The sequence below is a fragment of the Mastomys coucha genome, unplaced genomic scaffold, assembly GCF_008632895.1.
Source record: "Mastomys coucha isolate ucsf_1 unplaced genomic scaffold, UCSF_Mcou_1 pScaffold12, whole genome shotgun sequence".
In the NCBI taxonomy this organism is placed as follows: Eukaryota; Metazoa; Chordata; class Mammalia; order Rodentia; family Muridae; genus Mastomys; species Mastomys coucha.
Genome location: NW_022196894.1, coordinates 89454976 through 89467909, shown reverse-complemented (window position 1 = coordinate 89467909; position 12934 = coordinate 89454976). Strand labels below are relative to the sequence as shown.

The window sequence follows — 12934 nt, the reverse complement described above, 5'->3', positions numbered from 1 at the left end:
CACAAGTAGGTGTGTCCACCTCTGCATTCCTGTCACGTAATGGACTTTATGTAAAAATGGTGACACCAGGGCTCACAGTGGAGCTGTTTGCATCAAAGATAATCTACTGTGTACATACACCTGTGCATTCATACAGTGTGAGTCACACCAGGCACTTGTAAATGAGAAGGTATGATCACTATGTTCAGGCTTCCAAACCACCTCTGCCATTAAAACACTTTGAAAATCCAAAAAAACAAAGCAAAACAAAGAAAAAAAAAACACAACCCCCCCAAAAAAAAGAAAAGAAAAAGAAAGTATAGGTTAATATCTATAAAATCTTGGAGTGAGAATATTCTTGGTTCTTTTAGCACCAAGGCAAGAGTCATAAAAATGGAAAATAATAGTGGTTATTAGGTATGCAAATATAAATCCATTTACCATTGTATTTAAATAAGTAAGGGTTTTTTGTTGTTCTGAAATAGTCTCACTATGTAGTGTGAGCTAATCTTGAACTCTTCAGTAAATCCCTGTGAACCTTCCTGCACTGGCCTCCCAAAGAGCTGGGGAAACAGGCACATGCCATCACAGTGATTCACAAGTTTTAAAAAATAATTTTTTTTTTTTTTTTTTTTTTTGGTTTTTTTTGAGACAGGGTTTCTCTGTGTAGCCTTGGCTGTCCTGGAACTCAGAAATCTGCCTGCCTCTGCCTCCCAAGTGCTGGGATTAAAGGCGAGCGCCACCACCGCCCAGCAAAAAAAAAAATTTTTTGGATAAATATTTTAAGCATGCAACATAAGAATTAATATTTTTAAGTATAAGAAGCTCTTAAGTTTAAAATTTAAAAAGATTAAACACCTGGAACATATGATAAGAGCAGAAATTCAAAAAAATATAAGTAACACAGGAGTTACATGATATGAAAATATACTGGACAAAAAATTGACGCTCTAATACTCAGAGTGAGGGCACTAGATATCAATGGAGATATGGGATGAGACACTCTCATTTAATGGACTTCAAGGACAATGGTGCCGCCCATGCTGACACCCTCACCACCTTCTGTCAATAAGCATAGTTTGTTGAGATAGAATGAACTTCATTTTCTAACATAAAACATATGGGGTCAAAATCACCCAAAAGGTAACTGAAAAGTATTGCCAAGAAATACAGTGTGTTTGGAGGAGCCACATCCTCTCATGTAGAACACACTGCACACACAGCCCTTCCTTCTCATCTGAAGAAGGCACAGAACCACGAAGATGAACTGCTTCTAAGTCTCTGACATCTCCATGGCCAGGACCATCACCGTCTGCTCATCCTTCTTTTCAGATTCCAAAACTTCTTCACAGTTCTATTGCCGCTGGGCAAAACAAAGAGTGTTCTCTTCCTATTATTACATCTAGTCTAGTAAGTGTCTCTTCCACACTTTCCCAGGGGCTCTCAAAATCTGGTTCTCAGAGCAAAAGTACTAATATTAACAGAGAACTTTCCAGAAGCACAAACTCTTGGGTCCCATTCTAGGTCCAGCGGATCCTGCTGGTTCTGGGAGCACCTGTTCACTCTGCAGCCTCCCTCGCCTTCCAAGTCCAGAAAGTCTCCCAACAGGCAAGTCACACTCAGAGAGGCTGAGGTACAGAATCCTGAACAGCTGGAAAACTTCTGAAACAAGAACAGAAGCCCAGGGAAGCAGCATCATACCTTAGTAATATTGGAGAATTAGAGCCATGGCTTCCTGTCTTCAGCAGCTTCGGAGGCATTCCAACACATCTGGCTTCCTCAGACACTGGCTCCAAGCTCATGTAAATTACACAGTCAAAGGCAGGGCTACACAACCAAACATTCAACCAACAAGACTCCTGACTAATAACAAGGTACCAGCTGTATCTAGGAAGAAGTACAACAACAGATGTGAAAAGACGCTTCAGAAATATTTATTCTTTCGTAAGTGACCCCCTACTTAGGGATAAGTCTGCTGAGGTCTGATGTGCTCACTCATATAGTTCTTTACACAGGGTAAGTTATCCTAGAACTAATGTACAGCCATGATAAACATGAAGCAAAGTTTATTTGCTGTCAAACACCAATAATGCCAATTGCAAATGTGCTACATTTGTTTGCTAACAGCAAGTTAGCACTGGTGAGGAGCAGCTGAGATATGCTTGCAGCCCACAGCCCGCAGCCCACTTGCAGATGAGCAGAGGTGCATTAGTTACTGTTAAGTGCACGGACCCAAACACCTGACAGAAGCAGCTTGGGAAAGGGAAAGTTTGGCTCAGTTTCCGTGATATGTTAGTCGTCGTGACAGGGAAGCACAATGGCAGAAGCTCTCAGCATGGTGACAAGACCATCAAGTGGTGGCTCCTCACTTGTGGTAGATTAGCACCCTGGAACCTGGGTGGCCAAAACCTTCAAAGGCCCACCTTTCCTAGTGTAGAGTAAGTACCACCCACTAAGGGGCTCCAAAGTCTTCAAGCCAGTATCACTAACTCCCAAACAGGCATTAAGTTATGAGCCTGGGACATTTCAGACTTCAGTTCTGGCCAGGGAACAGACAGGGTCACCCACAGCAGATACTAATATTGTTTCTCTAAAGCACATGCCAAAGAGAAAAATTAAGGCTTTGAATGGCTCAGGCACTTTTTCAAGGCCACTTAACTTCCTCCAAGGTCATACTCTATCCACCATCTAGCACCATGGTTTTTCTTTTGTCTGTTCTACATAATTAAAATATATGCTAAGCCTGGTGGTGCACACCTTTGCTCTCAGCACTTGAGAGGCAGACAAATCTCCAATCTCTGTGAGTTCAAGGACAGAGAAGGATATAGAATAACTATATAGTAAAACCCTAAGCTAAAAAAACAACAACAACAACAATGGAAAAAACAACAATAAACAAATTAAAAATACACACACAGAGGCACAAATGACACTTTTGCATTGGATTGGAGTTAGGGGGTTGGTATTTTTCCCTAGGTGGTGCTGGTAAATGAACAGGGCCTAGTATGTATAGAGAACTAATAACTTCTCCAAAGTAAAAAAGAATATTCATCTTCTTACACTTACTACACATGCTTTTGCCTCTGTGTGTTTATAGCTTTTGAAATCCACTTTTCCATACTTCCTATACAACGTAATACTTTTAAACTACAAGTATCATGCTATACATGGGTCTGTATATTTACCTAGATGAGTTCACCCTTTATAAATGCTCATATTTAGATCTCTCCCACCCGACAAATGTTTGAAAGAGCTATGTATTACCCTCTGGACCTCCTGTATAACACATGGAGGTCAAGATCACTGCAAAGCTCTGAGCTTCCCATACGCTACAGGGAAGTCTGGGGTTGCCAATAGAGTGCTGTTGTAAACCCAACACAGAGAGCTCAGGATAGACTGACTAGTGGGATCAGCCAGCACAGAAGAGCCTCTGCAGGGAAAGGCCCTTAACCCCAAGAACTCTCATACCCATTTAGATACTAATTGAGTGGTTCTTTCTTGAAAAGTGCCTGAATTGTTCCAGTGCCATTCCATGGCATTGCACACATCGGTTAGAGGGATGAAACAGCTCTCATGTACAGTTTTCCAGTTTGTGCATTTAAACCCTACATACGGCATTTTGATATCATAGGAATATTTTGGCACTCCTCAGCCTCAGAATGTTTAGATCTCCTGGCCATACCTGACTTACTGCTAAAGGTCTTAGCTTATTCTTCATGACACAACTCCAACAACATTTCAGAGTGAAACCAGAGGACCTCCAGAGAAGCTGATGATTTTTATTTTCATAACCAAATCCAAGATACACAATCACAACATTGTTGTAGCTTGAATATGCAGGGTCACTCAAAAGCCCTGGTGGTTAAAACCTAATGGGTGAAGGTGGAGAGGCACTGAGAACCTTTAAGAGGTGGGATTTTATAGGACTTTGGTGTGTGTTGAGGGGATGGTCCCTCCACATCCCATACAAAACTGACTATACTCCACCGTACCAGAAGATTCAGTCATAACCCTCCAAAACTCATTTCACTACACTAACATGAAGCTTTTCACTAATACTGTATTCCTTTCTGCTCACTTTCTATTTTCTTTTGTCCATGTGTTATGTGTGTGGTGTGTATGAACATATGTATGAATGTTAATGTATGCACACATGTACAGAGACCAAAGGGGTTGATGTTGGATACCTTCTTCAATGATTCTCCCCTTATTATTTACTGAGGCAGGGTCTCTCCTTCAATTCAGAGATGGTAATTTCTGCTAGTCTAGAGAGGCTGAGAATCTCATTTCTGCCTCCTGAACTTACAGTCCTGGTTTGCTTTCTATTGCTATGATCAAACACTGACTAGAGAAACTTGAAAGGAAATGGGTTATCTGACTTGAAGGCTATAGTCCATCCCTGTGGGAAGCCAGAGGAGGAATGAGGAGGCAGGAACTGCAGCAGACTATGCAGGAATGTTGCTTACTGGTTTGCTCCCCAGGTTTCTTTCCCCATTAGCCCTGGGTGATCTGCCTAGGGATAGCAACACCCACAGTCAGCTTAGTCCTCCTACATTAATCAGCAATCAAGAGAATGCCCACAAACAGGCAGACTTGACCCAGGTGACTCCTCAGTTGGGAAGCCCTCTCCCAGTGTGTAGGACAGTGTTAGGTTGACTAACACTAAGTAGTACAACTGCCACGCCTGCTAGATTTTACATGAGAGCTAGAGATCCAAACTCATGATGGTACACAAGAGCTTTATCCATTGGCTCTCCCAAGCCTGGGCCTGCTAATTTTCTTAAAAGCTCACATTTCTGGAGATTGCTTCTAGCTGGTAATAACATAAAACAGTATTTGAAAACTCTCTTTAAAAGTCTATCTTTCTAATACTGACTTCCCTACAATCTTTTCTCTTCTTTCCGATTGGTAGCAAAACCCTTAGAAAGGCTCAAAAGGGATATATGCCTGACTCAAATACTGAGTTAGAGAAAGCTGTGAAAACGTGTCTCATTTCAAGGGGTCAGAAAGCCACGGGCCTAGACACCTTCAGGGGCAAAGTCCAACTAGCAATCAGGCCCAGAAGCACCAGAACATGAGGTGGGACTGACCTTATAGCTAGGTCCTCACCGTCATCTTCACCCTCACTTCTCAGTCAACCACCTCCTAGCTAGGGCCTTCACCCAACCCAACCTCTTCCCCAACTCTCAGTACAGTAAGGGTAGGCTCTGCAAGTAGAAATGCTACGCAGACATTGCTCGAAAGCTGCATTAGGCAATGTTTGTAAGAAAAAACACACACCCTAGTGCTAACAGGGCAGACATTGTAGGTCCAAAGGCCATGTATGGCACCTACCAGCTGCAGCACTGGAGGTGAGCTACTCAACTACGTTGTACCCTGGATATAAAATGAAAGTGACAGTATCTGTTCTGCCATTTGGGGGAGTATTATCCACAGAATTATCTAGAATACTGCCTAGGCATGAAAAATAGTAAATATTAATTGTCATTATCATACTTAAAATATATTATGTACTTTAAAAGTTTGGGGAGCTAACTACGACAAAGTTAATGTAAAATGTGTTCAAGTTTGGAAGGCGTTTACCAATAACCAAGATCCTTTGCATAATCAAGAAACTATCATGTCCTGAAAAGAACACCTGGGTTACAAATCGAATAACTCCTGAGCAGTAACAAAGAGTAGTCATCTGCCTTTCTATTTTCATAGATTGGTGATCAACCAAAACACACACACACACACACACACACACACACACACACACACACACACACACACACACGCGTGCGCACGCACGTGCACACGTAAATAAAAACACATTTAAAAAAACTATAGAAGCTCACTGCTTTGTAAAATAATTGAAAGTATAATTGAAAAAAATGAGTTTAGAAACAGGTTTCCAACAGTGGTTGTTGTGATCATAAAAAGAGAAAGAGCTATAAGAATATGTTCTGGTGGGGTGTGGGGGAAGGGGGTGCCCCATGTTGAGAGGCATCCCTTCCCCCTAAGGGACCAGACACACGCTGGTATGGTATAGTATAGAATAGAGTTTATTTAGGGCATGGGGAGGGGAGTTAAGAGGGTAGCAGAGGCAGAGAAAGGCAGAGGACAGAAGTAGGGGCCGGCCATGAGCACGTGGAGAGAGGAGGGAAGGGAATGGGGAGAGAGGGGGAGCAAGGGGGCAAGAGGCAAGGGAGAGAAGCAGGAGTAAGAGAGAGGAGGGGGCAAGCAGCCCCTTTTATAGGGCCAGGCCTACCTGCTGCTGCCAGGTATCTGTAGGGGTGGAGTTTATACAGAATGCTAACACTGGTGGACAATGATTCCTTCAGAATATACGGGTTATTATATGAATATCTCCGTGCTGGTCATGGGATACCTCCCTAAGGCACACTTGATGTGTTGGAGCGGCGGGTCGCATCAGAAAATACCACACTAGGCCCAAATAGTTCCACGTGTAAGAGGTTTAATTGAGAGGGAGTAGGGGTAGTGGCGCGGAAAGAGAGGAGAGAGAGAGAGCAAGATGGAGGAATGTTCTCATATATATATATATATGAGAACATTATATATATATATATATATATATATATATGGGTTGTGACGTAGCAGCCGCAGGTAAAGGTGGGAGGTGAGCCCAACGGATTCTGGGAATATGGTGGCTGTTGCCCTGGCAACAGGTCTGTGGACCCGCCCATGTATCACCACAGGCTGCCTGCCCTTACTCTTGGTTGCCTCACAGAACTAGATGGTGACACTCTGCTGTAGAAAACATAACACATGCAGAGGTAGCGAGAGACAAAGAGAAATCAAGCTGGAGCTGACTTGAAAACTTCCTCCCTGCTGACTAGCCTTTGTGGGATAGAAAGTAATCCATGGGTCACTGGGGGAAGCCATCGACATTATCCCTGCATGCCACAAACAGTATCAGCCTGCCTGGCAGGATGTGTCCACTGATGCACAGAGCTATGCATAACCTGCTCCCTTTGGATCAGACCTGAGGCCTGTTCCACAGAATCGAATTTGGCAGGTCTGGTACTGTAAACCTGGTCCAAAGCCCACACAGCTCAGAACTCACATGCCCTGGGGATGAACCTACTACTACTACTTTTGACAAAGGACATGTTGTCAAACTGGCTTTTTATTCATCTGACAGATGGCTCAGTAGTTAAGAGCACTGACTGTTTTCCAGGGGACCTGAGTTCAATTCCCAGCACCTACATGGTGGCTCACAATTGTCTGCAATTCTAGTTCCAGAGGATCCAAACCCCTCTGCTAGCTTCCAAAGGTAGCAGACCTACACACAGTGTGCCACGTCCACTCGTCTACTTCAGTTGTGTCTGCATGACAAGTCTAAAAACCTGTTCATAGACCTGAGGCGCACGCTTCACAGTGAGCCAGTCACAGTGAGCCAGTCTCCTGAGGTGGCCGGTCACTCTCCTAACTTAGATGTGTTCCAGATTGATCTCTGCTAAAGTCTGTGGAGAAATCTACATGCTTTCTTTATTCAGGCATAAAGGTGCCCTAAGAAATATTTCGTTAGAGCCAAACTAAATTGAACAATGTTCCCTGGCCCCAACAATGTTCCAACTAATCCTAATCAGTGCTGAGCTGAGTCTCGGCCTGGAATTTCTCAAGGATGTTTCCTATTCAGACAGATTGTCTCCAGAGAGGGAAAAAGGTCAGGCATTAAAGTTTACTACAACAAATGGCAAACTATTTCCGCATATTAGAGAGAAGTTGGTCAGCTCCTCTGGCAAATGGGGAGTCTGTCACAAATGCTCCCAGGAATCACTCCCAGAAGTTAAAGTAATGAGAGGTTAGCTAGAAAGAGACCCCCTGGTGCATACTTCTGACAACCTAGAAGAATTACATAGTTGGGTGTTTGCCCAGTGGGGAGAGCACTTCCGAAGGCATCATTCACACCTGGCTGTCTGATCTACTGACTTTGATGTGACTGCTACCTGCCTGCGTGATCTCTGACATTCACCCTGTTTCTATATACTATATAAGCCTGATTCTTATTTTGTGAAAATACATTCAGATAACACACTTCTTGTGTTGTTTCTGTCTGTCACCACCGAATCCCTTGCCCACCTGGCCAGACCTTTCATCATCCCATGGAACAAGGGCTCCCCAAAGAAACCCCAGTCCGAGGCAACAGTGCACAAACATTCACGCAAGCAAAACACTTATAAACATAAAGTAAACTAATTTGGAAATAAAATAAATGTTTATGTTTTTACCCATAGATTAGTGCTGCCTTCAACACTAGCCGGAAAAGCATCTCTGCAGTGACTCACAACATAAGTGTCTACTGAGTGCTCGGCCCTAAATGGGGTATCTGGAAGAATCCCCAGCCCATAGGTTCAGAGAACATCACAGAAAAGGACAGAAACATGTAAAAACCATAGGATGAGGAAATACCATGAAATGCTGTCTTCAGGCCATGACGGCCACTGAACTCTGAAGTCTGTAGAACTGCTATTGCACAAGAACAAAGTTAACAAAATCTGGCTTGGCATTTCAACAGGCACCAGTGACAGGACAACAACAACAAAAAAAAAAATCAGGGAGGTGTGTGTGCGCTGGGGATGCTTGGGGGAAGGGAGAAGGAAGAGCTGGGGGACTATGATCAAGCATGGTTGGCACGCATGAAATTGGACAAGAATAAATGATTTGCGTTCTTTTTAGTGGCATAGGCTCTTACAGATGTCTGTTTATCAGACTGAAAAGTTCTACCAAGTTTGATAAAGTTTTACATAATGGATGCTGAATTTTCTCAAAAAGAACTGTTTGAAAGCACTGATATAAGCATGTAGTTTTTCTTCTACAATATCATGTAAATGTGGTATATTACGTTGATCAGTTTTCCAAATATTGAGCCAGTTTTACATCCTGGAGTAACCTCATTTTGACATATACATGAGTACCAGTCCTGTTATGATGGAATTACAGGACTGCAAACAAAGCGAGAGACTACTAAGAGACCTTCAGGGAGATGTCACCAAATGCTCAGAACCTGTTGGTTTCGCATCAACGATGCTCAGTTTAGCCCAGGTGCTGTCAGGTGCAGCATAGGAAGGAACAGCCAAAGGAAGTGGTTCAAGGAACTGGCTAGGATGAGAAGCCTAAGGTCACAACTTGCTACAGAGTACCTGTGTGGCACATGCAAATCCTGGACTCAGTACCCTGTGTAGCCAATAACAACAACAGAAAGGGGGGGAGGGAGGGAGGGAGAGAGGGAGGGAGGCAAGGAAGGAGGGAGGGAGGGGGAGGAAAAAAGACAAAAGGGAATTTTTTTTTTAAGTGCAGATATTAGAAGAGTTCTAGCTGGTTAGTAGAAAACTAGAGTAGAGATAGAGAAGCGGCTGTCTGCACACAGCAATGGTTCTTAAAGTGCAGCGGGTGGACTCCAGAGCTTCCCTGAGTCCTTGCATGGAGTGAAGGGCAGGGCTATTGGGCTACTGTGACAATACTGCTGAGACATTATTTCCTATTTCTCTGTATTTACACTCTCACAAGAAAAGAAACTAATGCTGATTTTAATTTACTGTGCAGCAGGTCAAACTGTGTTGGTGGCCACTGTCTGTCACTATAACAGACATTTAACTTTTTTTTAAAGTCATGCTCACATGAGAACATTCTTAATGAGTTGTGAGACATTTTACTTATTAAATCTTGGTTTGCATATACATTCAGTACTCTCAATGTATAATGCTTTTAAAAAATGTTATATACACAGGCAGTGGTGGCGCTTGCCTTTAATCCCAGCACTTGGGAGGCAGAGGCAGGAGGATCTCTGAGTTCGAGGCCAGACTGGTCTACAGAGTGAGTTCCAGGACAGCCAGGGCTACACAGAGAAACCCTGTCTGGGGGTGGGGGTGGGGGGAGTTATGTACAAGGCAAACAGAACTATGATGCTTTGAGCAAAAAAGTACACACACCAATTTCACTTAACAACTAAACTAACTGCCTGACTTGCCTTTTTCATCAAATATAATTTTTGCTAGTTTTAATGACAATAGAAAAGCCTGTTTATTCTGACTTAATTATTTGACTAATGGTTTCTAAAGAACAGATTGGGCCTGACCCTTCAAGGAAAAAAGGGGGGATGCTTATTTGGCAAATAACTACCTTGCCAGAACAAGCACTTGAGTTAAGTCCTTAAAAATCCATTTAAGCCAGGTGGTGGTAGCACACGCCTTTAATCCCAGCACTTGGGAGGTAGAGGCAGTCGGATTTCTGAGTTTGAGGCCAGCCTGGTCTAGAGAGTGAGTTCCAGGACAGCCAGAGCTATACAGAGAAACCCTGTCTCAAAAAACCAAAACAACAACAAAAATCTATTTAAAAATTACACACACACACACACACTCTGGGGCTTTGGAGAAGCCTCAGCACCCATCACAGGGGGTTTACAATTGCCCATAACTAGCTCCAGGGGACAGAGAGCCGCACTCACACACACAGAGACACTAAAGCACTTGCTGCACAAGCTTGATAACCTGAGCTCAGTGCTGACAACCCAAGGTGCGAGGAGAGGAATGACTCTTAAAAGCTGTCCTCTGGCTTCCATATACTCTCTGTGGCGCCATAGTCAGGCCCTGTGCCTCCTGATCAGGGATGGTGGCCTTCTTGTCAAAGATCCTGTGCTCCTTTAAGCTACAGAATGTGATGATTCCTCAGCTAGGAAAACAACCTCTGCTACCCTGATTAACCCCTATCTGCCTCTCAGAAGGTCCGTCACGGGCTCTCCAACATTAGGTTCTGTTGAGCATCTCTTTTCAGCCCCTGTTGCAGCTGGTTATCATAATCATTTATTTACATGTTTGCTTGTTTATCTGCCCCACTGCAGTATAAAGAGAGTAAGAACAGGGACCCTGTCAGTACTGTCCTTGACTGTCACAACCACCTGGCACACAGCAGTCAAGTAGGGAAAGGTTTGGCTATGCAGAGGGAACAGGCATGAAGGAATGGAAGAAAGCCTCCAGGAAACAAGCCAGCGCAGCATCAAGCCTGTGGGAAAGGGACCCGCCAGTCACTACCTCTTCTTCCCATCTCCAGGCACAAGAGTACCTAGTGACAAGGATGCATTCTCAAGAGCTACGGTGAGTGGCAGAAGGCCAGCAGGCAGAAATACATACATCCTGAGGGTGAAGGCGTATGGACTTGAGGAAAGGTGCCACATTTGATTTGAAGCCTGAAGCTTCGTGAAAGCTTACACATCTAAGTGAAGGGCAGAGGGCTTGGGTTATATGGCTTTCTCCAGCTGACTTTTAGAGCACAAATACAGGAAACAGAATTTAGACAGTGGGATGGGTCTAGGGATGAACTTTGTTGGGCTGAAATAAAAAACAGGGAACAGGGTGGAACTGAAAACCCTGTTTTGAGGTCCCAGATGCACAAGGAAGGAAATCACAGTAATAGGAAGCCAACAGCCCATGTGGGCTTGGTGGTCAGAAACTGCTACAACTGAGTGCGGAGTAAATGACCTTACAGATTTATAAAGTAAAAAACCAAATGCATGGTCTTCTTGGAACAGGAAAAAAAATTCAAATAGGCTCATGCCCATCTGAAAAAGTGACCCCACCCCCTCCTACCCCTGTTAGACTCCAGGAGAGAAACAGATAGCACTGATGGAATGTCTCTTAGCAGCCTTCTCCAGAGCACATAAATGGTTTTCCAGCAGTTCAGAAGGAACTGTAAGTTTTAAGGAGCCTGTAAATAAGGGCCAAGATAATGTTAACAGTGCACCTGCAAAACTGTGGGAAGAGCTGGGCAGTGGTGGCACACGCCTTTAATCCCAGCACTTGGGAGGCAGAGGCAGGCGGATCTCTGAGTTCGAGGCCAGACTGGTCTACAGAGTGAGTTCCAGGACAGCCAGGGCTACACAGAGAAACCCTGTCTCGAAAAAAAAACAAAAAAAAGTCTGACTCAAAAACTGTGGGATGGGCAAACATCGGACGCAGAGCTCGGGAACTCTTATAGAAGAGTTGGGGGAAGGACTGAGGGCCCTGAAGAGGACAGGAACTCCACAAGAAGACCAGCAAAGTCAACTAACCTGGACCCTTGGGGCTCTCAGAGACTGAACCACCAACCAAAGAACATATACGGGCTGGACCTAGCCTCCTCCACCCACCGCACATATGTAGCAGATGTCCATGCAGCTTATTGTTCATGTGGGTCTCAAACAACTAGAGCAGTGGCTGTCCCTAAAGCTGTTCCCTGTCTGTGGTTTCCAGTCTCCTAACTGGGTTGCCTGTCTGGCCTCAGTGGACAAGGATGCACCTAGCCCTGCAGATACCTGATATCCCAGGGTGGCAGGGATAGGGAAGGGGAGCCTCTACCCTCTCAGAGGAAAAGGGGCATGGGGAAAGGAACTGTGGGAGGATGAGGGGGGACAGCGATTAGGATGAGTGAGTGAATGAATAAAAGTAAGAAAGAAAAACAAAACAAAATTGAGGGCTGGGAGCAGCTAAGAATGCTCACAATTATGGAAGCAGCTCTACTTGAGGCTTGGGCTACAGCTAAGGAGAGAAGAGCACTTACTCCACAAGCATGAAGACCTGAGTTCAAATCCACATAAGAGGCAGAATGGGGTGGGTTTCAGTGTGCCTGTGACCCCAGCACTGTTGGGGACAGAAACAGGAGCTTCACTGGGCTTGCTGGCCACCAGTGTAGCTCTAGGCTCAGCAAGGGACTCAGACTAAAGAGAAAAATGTGGAAGAGTGATATAGAGTAGCTTACATCCTCCTTTGGCCTGTGCACACACACGCATATAACACACACACACACACACACACACACACACAGACACACACAGTTTGTAAAAAAGTAAGAATAACGTAGTTAGAACTGGTGAACTGCAGTTCTAAATCTCTGTCCAAGAATTTTCCTGGCCTTTATTAAGAAGCAAACTATTACCTGCAACAAGTGAGTGAATGCACCACAAGCATGCACCACA

General features: G+C 44.2%; 1 protein-coding gene, 1 long non-coding RNA gene and 1 pseudogene across 6 annotated transcripts in view; 2 read left to right on the top strand and 1 right to left on the bottom strand.

The window, feature by feature from the left end:
* The window catches only part of LOC116083798, a 4029-nt pseudogene extending 2344 nt beyond the window's left edge, over window positions 1-1685 (top strand).
* Window positions 1-12934, bottom strand: part of Itsn1 (intersectin 1) — a 183907-nt gene that overhangs the window by 160895 nt on the left and 10078 nt on the right. The window contains exon 1 of one of the 5 annotated variants that reach the window (XM_031364397.1): window positions 1681-1801. The exons of the other annotated variants lie outside the window; for them this stretch is intronic. The gene's annotated coding sequence lies outside the window, so the exon portion shown is untranslated. Of the gene's footprint in view, window positions 1-1680; window positions 1802-12934 lie in introns of those variants that run through there. 5 annotated transcript variants of the gene reach the window in all.
* On the top strand, window positions 1818-8669 carry LOC116086145. The gene is made up of 2 exons (XR_004116836.1): window positions 1818-1923; window positions 8223-8669. It is a non-coding gene; the product is annotated as an uncharacterized LOC116086145 (long non-coding RNA).